Source organism: Sus scrofa, chromosome 6 (assembly GCF_054392235.1).
Source record: "Sus scrofa isolate SSC_HxYL_T2T_F1_AM1 chromosome 6, Sscrofa_HxYL_maternal_Yorkshire_Landrace_v2.0, whole genome shotgun sequence".
Taxonomy (NCBI): Eukaryota; Metazoa; Chordata; class Mammalia; order Artiodactyla; family Suidae; genus Sus; species Sus scrofa.
In genome coordinates, this window is record NC_139388.1 from 129345728 (window position 1) to 129359709 (window position 13982).

Below are 13982 nucleotides of genomic sequence, written 5' to 3' on the forward strand. Positions count from 1 at the left end.
TCACCACTACTCTTCAACATAATTTTGGAAGTCCTAGCCACATCAATCAGAGAAGTAAAAGAAATAAAAGGAATCCAAGTTGGAAAGGAAGAAGGAAAACTATTCCTATTTGCAGATGACATGATACTATACCTAGAGAATCCTGAAGACTCTACCAGAAAACTGTTCGAGCTCATCCATGAATTTGGCAAAGTCGCAGGATACAAAATCAATACACAGAAATCAACAGCATTTCTATACACTAACAATGAAAGAACAGAAAGAGAAACTAGGAAAGCAATCATTACATCCAAAAGAATAAAATACCTAGGAGTACACCTACCTAAAGAGACAAAAGACCTGTACTCTGAAAACTAGAAGACACTGATGAAAGAAATCAAAGATGACACAAATAGATGGAAAGATACGCCATGCTCTTGGATTGGAAGAGTCAATATTATCAAAATAACTATACTACCCAAGGCAAACTGCAGATTCAATGCAATCCCTATCAAATTACCAAAGACGTTTTTCACAGAACTTGAACAAACTATTTTAAAGTTTGTTTGGAAACACAACAGACCCAGAACTGCCAAAGACATCCTGAAAAAGAAAAATGGACCTGGAGGAATCAGGCTCCCTGACTTCAGACTAGACTACAAAGCAACAATCATCAAAACCGTATGATACTGACACAAAGACAGAGATCTAGCTCAGTGGAACAGGATAGAAAGCCCAGAATTAAACCCATGCACCTACAGCCAACTAATCTATGACAAAGGACACAAGGATATACAATGGAGAAAAGACAGCTTGTTCAAGAAGTGGTGCTGGGAAAACTGGGCAGCCACATGGAAAAGAATGAAATTAGAACACTCCCTAATATCACACACTAAAGTAAACTCCAAATGGATTAAAGACCTAGATATAAGACCAGACACTGTAAAACTCTTAGAGGAAATCCTAGGCCAAACATTCTCTGACATAAACCACAGCAACATGTTCTCAGATCCACCTCTTAAAGTATTGGCAGTAAAAACAAAAATTAACAAATGGGACCTAATTAAACTTAAATGTTTCTTCACAGCAAAGGAAACCCTAAACAACACAAAAAGACAACCCACAGAATGGGAGAAAATCTTTGCAAGTGTATCAACTGACAAGGGATTAACCTCCAAAATTTATAAACACCTTCTGTAGCTCCATACCAGAAAAACAAAGCACCCCATCAAAAAATGGGCAGAAGATCTAAACACACAGTTCTCCAAAGAAGACATATAGATGGCCGAGAAACCCATGAGAAGATGTTCAACATCACTCATTATTAGAGAACTGCAAGACAAAACCATGATGAGGTACCACCTTACACCAGCCAGAATGGCCATCATCAAAACGTCTACAAACAGTAAGTTCTGGAGAGGGTGTGGAGAAAATGGAACCCTAGTACACTGCTGGAGGGATTGTAAACTGGTGCAACCACTGTGGAAAACAGTATGGAGATACCTCAGAGAACTAAACATAGAACTACCATTTGATCTAGCAATCCCACTCCTGGGCATCTATTCAGAGAAAACCACGACTCACAAAGACACTTGTACTTCAATGTTCATTGCAGCACTATTTACAATAGCCAAGACATGGAAACAGCCTAAATGTCTATTGACAGAGGTATCAAGATGATATGGTGCGTATACACAATGGAATATTACTCAGCCATCAAAAAGAACGAAATACCACCATTTTTTGCAACATGGATGGACCTAGAAACTATCATGCTAAGTGAAGTCAGCCATACAATGAGACACTGACCTCAAGTGCTTTCACTGACATGTGGAATCTGAAAAAAAGACAGACTGAACTTCTTTGCAGAACAGATGCTGACTCACAGACATTGAAAAACTTATGGTCTCCAGAGGAGACAGTTTGGGGGTTGGGGGGATGTGCTTAGGCTTTGGGATGGAAATCCTGTGAAATCAGATTGTTATGATCATTATACAACTATAGATGTGATAAATTCATTTGAGTAATAAAAGAAAAAGAAGTGTCTTCTATGGCCACTGATGAGGACACTATTCTTCTGTATGAGGCTTTAGTAATGCCTAGACTATCAGTAAGAGTTAGAAACTAAAGTCATCAAATAATATATAAAGATAATTTTCACTTTTTGTGTTGGACATATGCAGGTTGGAGACAGTGTAAATGTCTGTGATATAGATTGGTGCTGTTATTATATTTCAGATGTACTTTGTAAAATTCATACAGCTAGCTGTATTAATAAATGTCTTCTATAGAAAGTGAGACGTGGTCCTGGGACCAAAGGACAAGATCAAAACCAGTATTTTTGAATTAGATTCTAGACTTTACCAATAATGACTTCCACTTCCTTGGAAAAGTTATGACAAGGTAATAACAATAATATATATGTAGAAAATTCTCACAAGTGTTTGAAGAACTAATTAGCTAATATTTGACAAGAGAAATGCAAATGAGAATTGCTAAATAATATCACTATAATACCATGCTTGTTGAAGGCTGATGAGCTCAGAGGGATAAGGTGTCACCAAATACAAACTTTCCAGAAAAAGCATAGCATCCTTCCTCCTCCACAGGTAGGAGATGGGAATAACATGCATAAATCCTTTCATCAACCACCTAAAACATGGTAGGTACCCTTGAAATTATAGCAATTATCACCATCGCCATTATTATCCTTCATCACCATTGCTCTGCAATCAATATTCTACCGGTGCTGGAATTATTTTAGAACCTGCTGTTGAAATAATCAATAAAGTATGCAAAAAATAGCAGTATTTTTGAAAACAGAAGTACTTGATAAGTCAGCTTGTTTTATCTCAACATTACTTTTTTTTTGGCCTATTTTTAGGGCTGCACCCATGGCATATGGAGGTTCCCTGGCTAGGGGTCTAATCAGAGCTATAGCCACAGGCCTATGCCAGAGCCACAGCAACGTGGGATCTGAGCCGAGTCTGTGAACTACACCACAGCTCACAGCAAAGCTGAGTAAGTCCAGGGATTGAACCTGAAACCTCATGGTTCCTAGTCATGTTCTTTAGCCACTGCACCACGACAGGAACTCCTCAACATTACTTAATAAATGTATCGCTTTATACATTTATACTGACTAATAGGGGCAAATGATTTCTATGTTGGCATCCTATAGATAGTCTGTGACACACTTAATTCTGTACCCATATTATTGGGGTTAATATTTTAAATATCAGTCATGTACTGCTATTGTCCACCACTTTAGAAAAGTATGTGCCTGAACCCAATTCAAATCAGATGTACAAACCAAAGAAAATTATAGACTACTGGTGTTACGAGACCTCTCATCTCCAGACTATTAGCCTTTTTGCAGATACAGAATTGATGAAATCGTGTGTTCCATTGATTGTTAACCACGGGTTTCTTAAACCTTTTACAGTCTGTTTTTTTTCCCTCTACTATTTAAGCCATGTGCTGTTTTTTCCTTCGTTTGTTTTTTAATTAATGTTATAATACTCCTACGCAAAAATAGATTTTTCTCTTTATGCTAATTCTCCATCATCCTCAATCTTTCTGTGTCCAACATCTATCAACTTATTTTTTTACTTCTTTTTCTGACATTATACTTTCTGGTTTCTAGTTCTTTTTTCTTCGTATGCTTTAATATACATGTTTCTTAAATATCTGTCCCCTCCCTTTATTGTCTTTCCACACTAACTAAATGAAAAATGTAATCCAATTATATATTTAAAATCAACTCTATGAAAAATGTGGAAACCCTAAGCTCTCTTGAACTAAATTTCTAATACTTTGCAAGAACTCTCATCTGGCATCTTCTGCAGATTTTTTCAACTCAATACATTTTAGAGTGTATTTTGCCTGCAAACCTTTTTTTCTTGCATGTTCCCTTTCTCTGTAATGACACAACACTCCTCCAAGGATACCAGGTTTAAACCCTCTCCTTGCATCATTTTGATTTTTCCTTCTCCTTGCCCATAACACTACCTTTCTTTCCAATTCAATAGTTCAGCCTTCCTAAAACATCTCCAATTTATTGTCTACTTTCCACCTTAACTGCCTGAGTAGTGTTTATCATTTTTTATATGTATATTTCAGTGGTTTCCTGACTGCAGTCCCTACTTCCAATCACTGCACAGTTCTATTCATCTTTAGCTTCCTGGTCAGAAACTTTAAGTGTGTTGTTATTTCTAGCTCAAAATTATCATCAGCTCCTATTGCCTTTGTTCTTACTTTAATCTCCGTGTATCCATTGCTCTAACCAAACTAAACTCTTCTGTGCCCTGTAATTATCCAGAGTTGTGGCTATTCTCTGCCTTTAACATGGGTTCTACTTGCTAAGATTTTTCTATCCTCTTCTTTCACTTAATCAATTCTTATTCTTCAGGATCTTGCTCAAGAGCTACCTTCCAGCAAATCAACCTTATCTACTCATTGGGAAATTATTACTCTTTCCTCTAATTAGATTCAGTATAACACAGCCAAAGTAGCAAACTCCTTTTATCTTTTTTTGATTTTTTAATTTTTATTTTTATACTGTTTTATTTGTCCTTCATTAAGCAAAGTTGTTTTATTTATTATTCAATTTTTTTAAAAGTTTATTATAGTTGATTTACATTGTTCTGTCAATTTCTGCTGTACAAGCAAAATGACCCAGTCATGTGTGTATATATGTGTGTGCGTATATATACATGTATATATACACACACACATATATATACACACTTTTTCTCATATAATCTTTCATCATGTTCTATCCCAAGAGACTGAATATAGTTCCCTGTACTATACAGCAGCACCTCATTGCTCGTCCATTCTAAATGTAACAGTTTGCATCTACAAAAACAAAACTCCCCATCCATCCCATTCCCTCCCTCTCCCCCTCGGCAACCAAGAGTCTGTTCTCCATGTCTGTGAGTCCATTTCTGTTCTATAGATAGGTTCATTTGTGCAATATTTTAGATTCCATGTAGAAGTGACATCATATGGCATTTGTCTTTCTCTTTCTAACTTCACTTAGAAAATCTTGAGATGCATTCATGTTGCTGAAAAGAGCATTATTTTGTACTTTTTTAGAGCCCGAGTAGTATTCCATTGTGTATATATAACACATCCTCTCAATTCATTCATCTGCTGATAGATGTTTAGACTATTTCCATGTCTCGGCTACTGTGAATTAATCTTTGACAAGGGAAGCAAGAATATAAAATGGAAAAAAAGTCTCTTCATTGCTAATCCATTCCAAAGGACTGGATCACCATGCTGTACAGTAGAAAAAAAAATAATAATGTATTGGGTAAATTGAAAAAAAATAGAATAAAAAAATTAACAATGACAAACATTTACTATGAGATAGATTAAGTGACTTTTGCTAGCAAATCCCCTTTATTAACAGTTTGGGTTCATAATAAATATATAACCAAGCCTAGAAAAATTAAAAAAATAAAAAATAAATAAAAATACATTCTAAAAAAAGAAAAAATTCTCTTCAGCAAGTGGTGCTGGGAAAACTGGACAGCTGTATGTAAATCAATGAAATTAGAACAAATCCTCACACTATGCTCAAAAATAAACTCAAAAGGACTTAAAGAGGAAGTTCCTGTTGTGAAGCAGTAGAAACGAATCCCAGTAGTAATATGAGGCTTAGTGTTTGATCCCTGGCATCCTTCAGTGGGCTAAGGATCCAGAGTTACCATGAGCTGTCAAACACAGGTCGGAGATGTGGCTTGGATCCTGTATTGCTGTGGTTGTGGCATAGGCCAGCAGTTGTAGCTCTGATCCGACCCCTAGTTGGGGAAACTCCATATACTGCAGGTGTGGCACTAAAGAGAAAAAAAAAAAAAAGTTTAAAGACTTAAACATAAGGCAAGATACCATAAAACTCCTAGAAGACAACATAGGCAAAATATTCTCCAATATCAACCATACAAATATTTTCTTAGGTCTTCCAAGGCAATAGAATTAGTAACAAAAATAAACCAACGAAACCTAGTCAAACTTTCAAGCTTTTACACAGCAAAGGAAACCATAAAAAAATAAAAAGACAACCTACAGAATGGGAGAAATAGTTGCAAATGATGCGACTGACAAGGGCTAAATTTTCAGAATATACAGATAACTCATACAACTTAGAAAAAAAATTAAAAAATGGGCAAAAGATAAATAGACATTTTTCCATAGAAGACATATAGATGGCAAACAGGCACATAAAAAAAAAAATGCTCAATGTTACTAATTGTTAAAGAAATGAAAATCAAAACTACAGTGAAGTCCCACCTCACACTGGTCAGAATGGTCATTATTAATATGTTTACAAGTAACGAATGTTAGAGAGGGTGTGGGGAAAATGGAACCCTATTACACTGTTAGTGGGAATGTAAATTTGTACAACCACTATGGCAAATAATATGGAATTGCCATATGATCCAGTAACCCCACTCTTGGATGTATATCCATATAAAACTTTCATTAAAAAAAAATACATGCACACCTTTGTCCTTTTTTTTCTGGATTTTTTTTTCCCTCCCATGAGTATCAGCTACATGTACCTTTCTTCAATTGCAGTTGGACATTTTCAAATGCACATCTAGGTTTTGCTGATATAATGAGGTGCAGAGTTTTAAGCTTGCTTAGAGCTATGTTTTGAAATCTAGACTTACCTGTTCTAAATGCAAAGGGGTGTCCTCTTGAGTAATGGAGGCCAAAATCCTCAGAGAGCAGTCTACCTTTGTTTAATTATACTTCCCCTCTCTGTGCATGTGTTTTTCCCAAGTGTTCTTGTCAAGACAGGGCGACGGTGGTTGAGGGATTGGTGGCATGGAGGGGACAAGGAGGAAAGAACAGAGAGAAATCCAATTATTTGATTCAAAGTAAATGTTCTACTTGGCTTTCTGCAATCATAGTATTATCATAAAGTAAGTAGTGCCCCTAGCATTCATCTAGATGCTCTATTGTTATTTCATGATGGCCTCAAGTGACGAGCATGCTATGGTAGGAAAAGACATGACAGGTATGAGTTAAATGCTCTACAAATAATTGTCACAAAATGAATAAACTTCCCCATTTACACTTCTACTTTAACAAGAGGGGAAAAAAAACATACAGAATGCTAGCAAATTACCATAAACTTAGCTGTTCACCCCAACAACATCTACTATTTTAGATGTGGTCTTCTTTTTGGAATAGATCAAAGTAGGTTGATTTTAACCTATTAATTTTTCAGCACACTTTTTTCTTGGCTTCTCATTTGCCCAGATTGCCAGAGGTCCTTTGCCTTCTTCACTTAGTATGGGTACTCCCTTATATCAGGAGCTATGCAAATCTTCAATTAGGTCTGCATCATATTCTGATCCTCCACCCTAGAGCAAATCATCCTTCAGAGGACATCACAATATATAAGTCCACAATATACACATATGTGTTTGTGTGAGTGTGTATCTATATCTATATCTATCTATATCTCTATATCTATCTATCTATTTGGAGATAGAGAGGGACTTTATTTTGGAAAATTTTTTGGCCTATTAAAGTTTCACAAAATATTGTATTAAATATCTATGGTAGAAGTAGATCAGTGGATGAGTGGCCACTTCCACTGCTATTAGAAGGGCAGCCTACCACACAGGTGGCAGGAAAATTTTTGAAGACCACTGAGCATTCAGTATTTGTTCAATTTATCACAATTACAAAAACACCTGGATCCAAGGTTCACATACTCACCCACAAAATCTGGTGGGGAAAAAAACGTTTCCATCATTATTTGGAGGATTTGGCACTGATATTAGAAGATTTTATAGAACTTATACCAATTCTCTTGTTTTACAGATGAGGAAACAGAGGTTCCAATATGAAAATTGACTCATCTAAAGCCCCATAACCAATTAGTGACAAATTTGGGCTATAAAAATAGATATTCTCTTGATATGCAGGTCTGTTCTCCTCTCAAGGTCATTTGATCAAATGGAGTTCCCAAATAGGTTTGACTGTAGCCATATTATTCTGGACACTAATGTCACTGAACTCATTCTAATCAGGAAAAATGACCTGGGTAATGGTCCTGTACCTGCACCTTTCTTTACACACACTGTTAATGAATGCTAACCCTTTTACACTTGGTGAATTAAATTATTCCCCAATTCTTTTTTTTTTTTTTTTTTTTTTTTTTTTTTAGGGTTTCACCTGTGGCATATGGAGGTTCCCAGGCTAGGGGTCTAATTGATCTAATTGGAGCTGTTGCTGCCGGCCTACACTTCAGCCACAGAAATACCAGATCCAAGCTGCATCTACGACCTACACCACAGCTCATGGCAACTCTGGATCCTTAACCCACTGATCGAGGCCAGAGATCCAACCCACAACCTCATGTTTCCTAGTTGGATTCGTTTCCACTGTGCCACGGCGGGACCCTCTATTCCCCAATTCCTATATCTAATACCTTCCCCTCTGAAGCCTCCCTAGATTTCTGAGACAGAATTCATTGTTCATCCCTGGCAGTTTCATAGCCCTGCTTGACACCTCTATTACAATATTATGTCATTGTGCTTTGTATTTGTATCTATTTCACTTGGATTTTCAAATCTTTGAGATCAGAGGCCATGACCTTCATATCTATTCATTTCTGGAACTAAACTCCTGGCTATTGCAGAGCCATTGCCCAAAGTATATTTGCTAAATGAAGACACTGAAAATTAAAAAAAAAAAATCACAAGAATTAAAAGAGAATTTTATTGTTTTATTATTCTTCCACATGTCTTGCCTTTAGCACTACATAGAAACACTGTAAATCTCAGTTACTGATTGGGATATACAAGCAGAGGAGGCGTGGAGAGAGATGGTGGCCTCTTTTTTTTTTTTTTTTTTTTTTTTGGTATACTTCTCAGAAGTGGACAAGAATAAATATTAAGGGAATAGAATGAGTTGTCAAGAGATTTGGGCCATATCTTCATTAGCTTTTACAAGAAATCCTTTAGTCTTTCTGCCTCAGTTTTCTGATATCTCAAATGCTAAGCCTCTCAAAGATATGCAGTGAAAGAGAAATTAGATATTTCACATGAGGTTATTTGAAAATATATAAAAAGCAATGATCATGAGGTTATTGTTAAGAAGACAATGCCTATAATAGTGATAATTATGCTCCAGAAGATTAAGAAAAAGGAATGGATTTGAACCTCTAATAAAAATCTTTTCATTCAGCTTTAAAATCTCATCAAATTGTCTTACTGAATGTCATTGCTCAAGAATTTCTGAGTTTCTCTAGTCATCAATAATCCCAGCTATCATTCAGTACTTCATCCTGTTCACATTGTCTTTTGAACATGCAGAGGTTGTCATTTTCTACAGGAGGCATTTTGGTAAAAATTTGGGCTCTGAGGTGGGTAAATTCCACCTTTATTATTTGCTAGTTCTGTAACTATATGTATGTTTCCAAAAGAATCGCATTAAACCTTAGACACTTTGTCAAATGGGAATAATAATCAAAGGCTCCTTGTAGGTTTCTTATCATAAAAGAATGAAATATTGGTGTTGGTGGCTGGTGGCTCAGAAGATTAAGGATCTGACCCTGGCACTGCTATAGCTTGGGGTGCCCTTATGGCACAAGTTCGAACCCTAGCCCTGGAACTTCTATGTGCTGTGAGCACAACCACAAAAAAAAAAAAAATAAAAAAAAGAGAGAGAGAGAAATATTGGTGGGTTGGTGTAGAGCTTGGCAACAGAATAAATAATAAAAAGAAGTAAATAAAAAGGTAATAAAATATATTATCGGTTATCTAAAATCTTACCAGTTATCTAAGATCTCTTCCATCGTTTGTCATGGTAGAAATTTTAATATTTTTTGTCTTTTGTCCTTTTTAGGGCTGCACTCGCATCATATGGAGGTTCTCAGACTAGGGGTCTAATCGGAGCTATAGCCACTGGCCTACACCAGAGTCACAACAACACTAGATTGGAGCCGCATCTGCAACCTACACCACAGCTCATGGCAACGCAGGATCCTTAACCCACTGAGCAAGGCCAGGGATCAAACCCGCAACCTCACAGTTCCTAGTCGGATTTGTTTCCGCAGTGCCATGATGGGAACTCCAGAAATTTTAATATTTTAACCTAATTTCTTTATAGTTGAAATACTTGCATAGTGAGGAAAGCACAGGATTTGAAAGAGACAGACTTAAAATCAAATAATGGCTCTGCCTCTTATAAGTGTGTAATCTAAATGATCAGTAAAATACATGCCACATGACATTCTTCAGATAAAATAATCAACATATAATAAACTTTACACAGTACTTTCACAGTAAAAATCACACAATGATAATAACCATGCCAAGACAAATAATAGTAATATGTAACACCATATAGTGACACTTAAGATTCTGGCTTTTAACACTGAATGATTTAAATACTGAATATATATTAACTTATTCCCAGCACAACCCATTTGGCAGATAAGGGAACTGAGGATCTAGGAACTTTAGTGATTTGCCTGAAATCTCACTGCCAGCAAATGGGGAATATACATTCAAACCCTGAACCCAGACCCCAGGGTACAGGTAGGCGGTAAACACTATGCTACTTTATCTTTCCAATAAATAATAGCTGTCATTGGGTTGAATCTCTTATAACAGTCAGTATCTGTAAGAAGGCTAGCACTAGCTTAGTTCCTGCTCAGGTAAAGCATTCTGGAGCGATCCTTAGCAGTAAGCAGAAGATGCACCTGAAGTAGAACGTTGTCCAAATGCTTCAGAATTAGGACTAGACTGAGAGAAAGTCCGTGTACTGTGAGTCTGAACTAGTCTTTCTCACTCTTTACTGTTACCCCACACACTGGAAAGTGAGAGACTTTCAGAATGGGACAAAATAATTCTCCTATAGAACCGGCCGAAGGAGCCATGCACCAAGCCCCCAGCAGCCTGGGAGGGTCCATGGCACTGATCGTGCCCCTGAAATGTGGCCGTGGGGGCAATGACACCACACTGTGGCCATGGGTTCTTGCTTTCTCCATCTTCCCAGACTGTGAACAGCTTATGAAGAGGAAGTGGTGGAATGTAGGGAAGAAAAGGCAAAGTTAGGATGGAAGCCATAGACTATTAGAATAGAACTATATTGACTATATTGAAGTAGTCATTGCTTTTATGTCTCATTTTTCCTGTAACTGAAATATTGCTCCTACAAGAAGAGCCCTGAAGGCAGCCAGCCATCCAGGCAGCAGGCTCAAGAGCATTAGCTTGGCCTTGTGAGGATCCCAGCGTCCCTGCCGGCTGAAGGTGACAAGCGGTGGTCCTCGACAGCTGGGCCATCCCAGCATCTCTCTGGTCCGAGAAACAGTGGCAGTGCAAGAATTAAGGCAGCTGCAAAAATAGGCCGCCCCTGGAGAAGAGCAAACACTGGTCTTGATGATTAATATAGATTTTCAAAATACTCAGTTCTTGAGGGAAAACACATTATTAGTAGTAGGAGCAGCCGGAGGAATAATAAACTACTTAATTTGATTTGCTTTTAGGTCTGCAGTGGAGCACTAACACCACATTCTTACTGATGTTTCCCACTCAGATTTTCACTTCTTTAAGCGGTAACCTGCTATTCAGTCTATTAAATCTCCTTCCTAAATCCCCAAACTCATTCGAGGTCTCCATCACTTTCTTCCTCCCCCTCCTGCCTTCAAACATACCTTTTTAAAGCCCTTTTTCCTTCCATTTGTTCTCTAAACAAAACTCTGCAGCCGTTGCCATGCTTCCATTCCAGATGCTGCTAACAACAAATTATTCCCCATGGGTTTTAGCTAGGATTTCACCCCTGTTCCATTTGGCTCTCAGGACACATTTGCTGAACTCAAAAGCCTTTTAACTGCCTTTTTTTCACCCTCCTCAGGAAAACTCATAAGAGCACAGTTTCTCTCCCCAGAGCAAATGACAGACCCCAGAAATAATGAAACACAGGAAAAAAAAAAATCTATCAAGCAAAGCTTTGATAGTTGACCTATTTGGTCACCATCTTTAACCACAGTTTTATATTTTCTTTTCTATGTTTGTTCCATTTAAAGAGCTATATTTACATTTATTTAGTAAATAACAATGATAAGACACCATAGGATTAATGCTGACTATATAGTGACCTTGAATGTAACTTATCCATGATTTTTAGAAATCTGAATAACTCTGTTTTTCATTATTTTCCAACATTTTCACAGTATTGTAAATAGGTAGCTCCACAAAATGTTTGTGTTGCTGTTGTTATTATTATGTTAATATATATATAGCTTTGTTTTTCTTTATTTTAGGTACAGAGCAAAAAGATAAAGTCACAATAAGGACAGAACTAGTTATTTGAATAAACAATTATTGGAAATAAGGACCATGCTGTCTGTTTTTCACAGTTCTGTGCAATTTCTATTACCTAGCATTTATTTTCTTTTTTTTTTTTTTTTTGTCTTTTGTTGTTGTTGTTGTTGCTATCTCTTGGGCCGCTTCCGCGGCATATGGAGGTTCCCAGGCCAGGGGTTGAATCGGAGCTGTAGCCACTGGCCTACACCAGAGCCACAGCAACGCGGGATCCGAGCCGCGTCTGCAACCTACACCACAGCTCACGGCAACGCCGGATCGTTATCCCACTGAGCAAGGGCAGGGACCGAACCCGCGACCTCATGGTTCCTAGTCGGATTCGTTAACCACTGCGCCACGACGGGAACTCCCTATTTTCTGATGAACATCCTCACTCTCAAAAATTTAGCATGCGAGTTAATTCTCATGTAATTTTTGAAAGAATTAAAGCATTTAAGCCCAATTTTGGACATAATATGTATCTGTGGTCCTTGTGTGGTCAGATATGATCCCCACTAAGTGACAAATTCAGGGTCTGAGGTCAAACATGGTTAGACACCCAGGTTTTTCTCTGTAAAATTGCGTATTCCGTCATATGTGTGTGTGTGTGTGTGTGTGTGTGTGTGTGTGTACAATGGGAAATAAAAATACTATTGTGTTTTAAGGAATATTTAATTGAAGTATCCATAACCTAAACCAGACAGATTCCCGGAAGAGATATGTCGTTAACCTCAGTAGGATGTTTCACAAAGTTCTTAGAAGACTAAGAATGAGAAATTGAGTGTTGTATTCAATGGTTTTCTTCCTTTCTGTTTAACATGAGCTCATGAAAAAAAGAAAAAAAAAAAAAAAGAAGAGGAAGAATCCACAACTGCCATGACTACTGTTGGGTAAAGTTTCTACTGAGCCTAGAACAGAATTCTGTCACAGCAGGCACTCTGTAAGTGTTGATTAACTGACACAAACTAAGAAAGTAAAACGTGTCAATGGCTGAGATCCAACAGACAAGTTAATTACCCAGAGAGGGTGAGTCAGAACTTCCAGTGGTGCAGCAGAGCAGAAACTTGTGAAGTCCTTGGTCGCTTTAAGGATTATCAGCCCTCAGCCCTTACCTTGGATCATGGAATTAAAAGTAGCCTGGACAGTGGCATGCTGACTTTGAAGTTCACCTCAACAACATTTTTCTAAAACGAAAGCTAGAAAATTTTCCTGAAAGATCTTGTAAATTGTCAACATGTTAATTATTATTTATTCTAATAAGTTTTTAGCACCAGGAAGTGATAAGAAGGTAGACTTTGGGTTAATACATTTAAAAAACATTCAAACACAACTTCAGAAACTTTAAAATGACTTAAAATATCTTAAGACACAGTATGGGCTCCCGCATTGGAAGCATTCAAATAGAGCCTAGAAGCCTTATCATTGATGAACTAGAAGTCTGTGGTAGGATGTGGAATTGCAGGGAGTCACCTGCAAAATCTCTTTAAATCTAAAATCCCCCAATTCTATAAACTTCAACTAATTCAACCTGAAGCATGAATGTACTCTGACATGAGTCATCCCTCTTTATAGTCCTATAGTACTCTGAAAATATGTAATCCTCAAAGGACCTTTTTTAACCCCTTATTTCTGTTTTGTTTATTTGGGAAAGAAATGGTTTACAAT

The 13982-nt window shown here is 37.2% G+C and overlaps 1 long non-coding RNA gene across 2 annotated transcripts in view; it reads right to left on the reverse strand.

Annotated features, from left to right (window-relative positions):
* The window catches only part of LOC146402814 (uncharacterized), a 162953-nt gene extending 151206 nt beyond the window's left edge, over positions 1-11747 (reverse strand). Inside the window, exons 1-3 of one of the 2 annotated variants that reach the window (XR_014808658.1) lie at positions 11669-11736; positions 6663-6779; positions 4925-5265 (exon numbers count right to left, since the gene is read on the reverse strand). This is a non-coding gene — a long non-coding RNA (uncharacterized LOC146402814). Of the gene's footprint in view, positions 1-4924; positions 5266-6662; positions 6780-11668 lie in introns of those variants that run through there. The other variant, XR_014808659.1, reaches the window with a different exon arrangement.
* Between the last annotated feature and the right edge of the window lie 2235 nt (positions 11748-13982).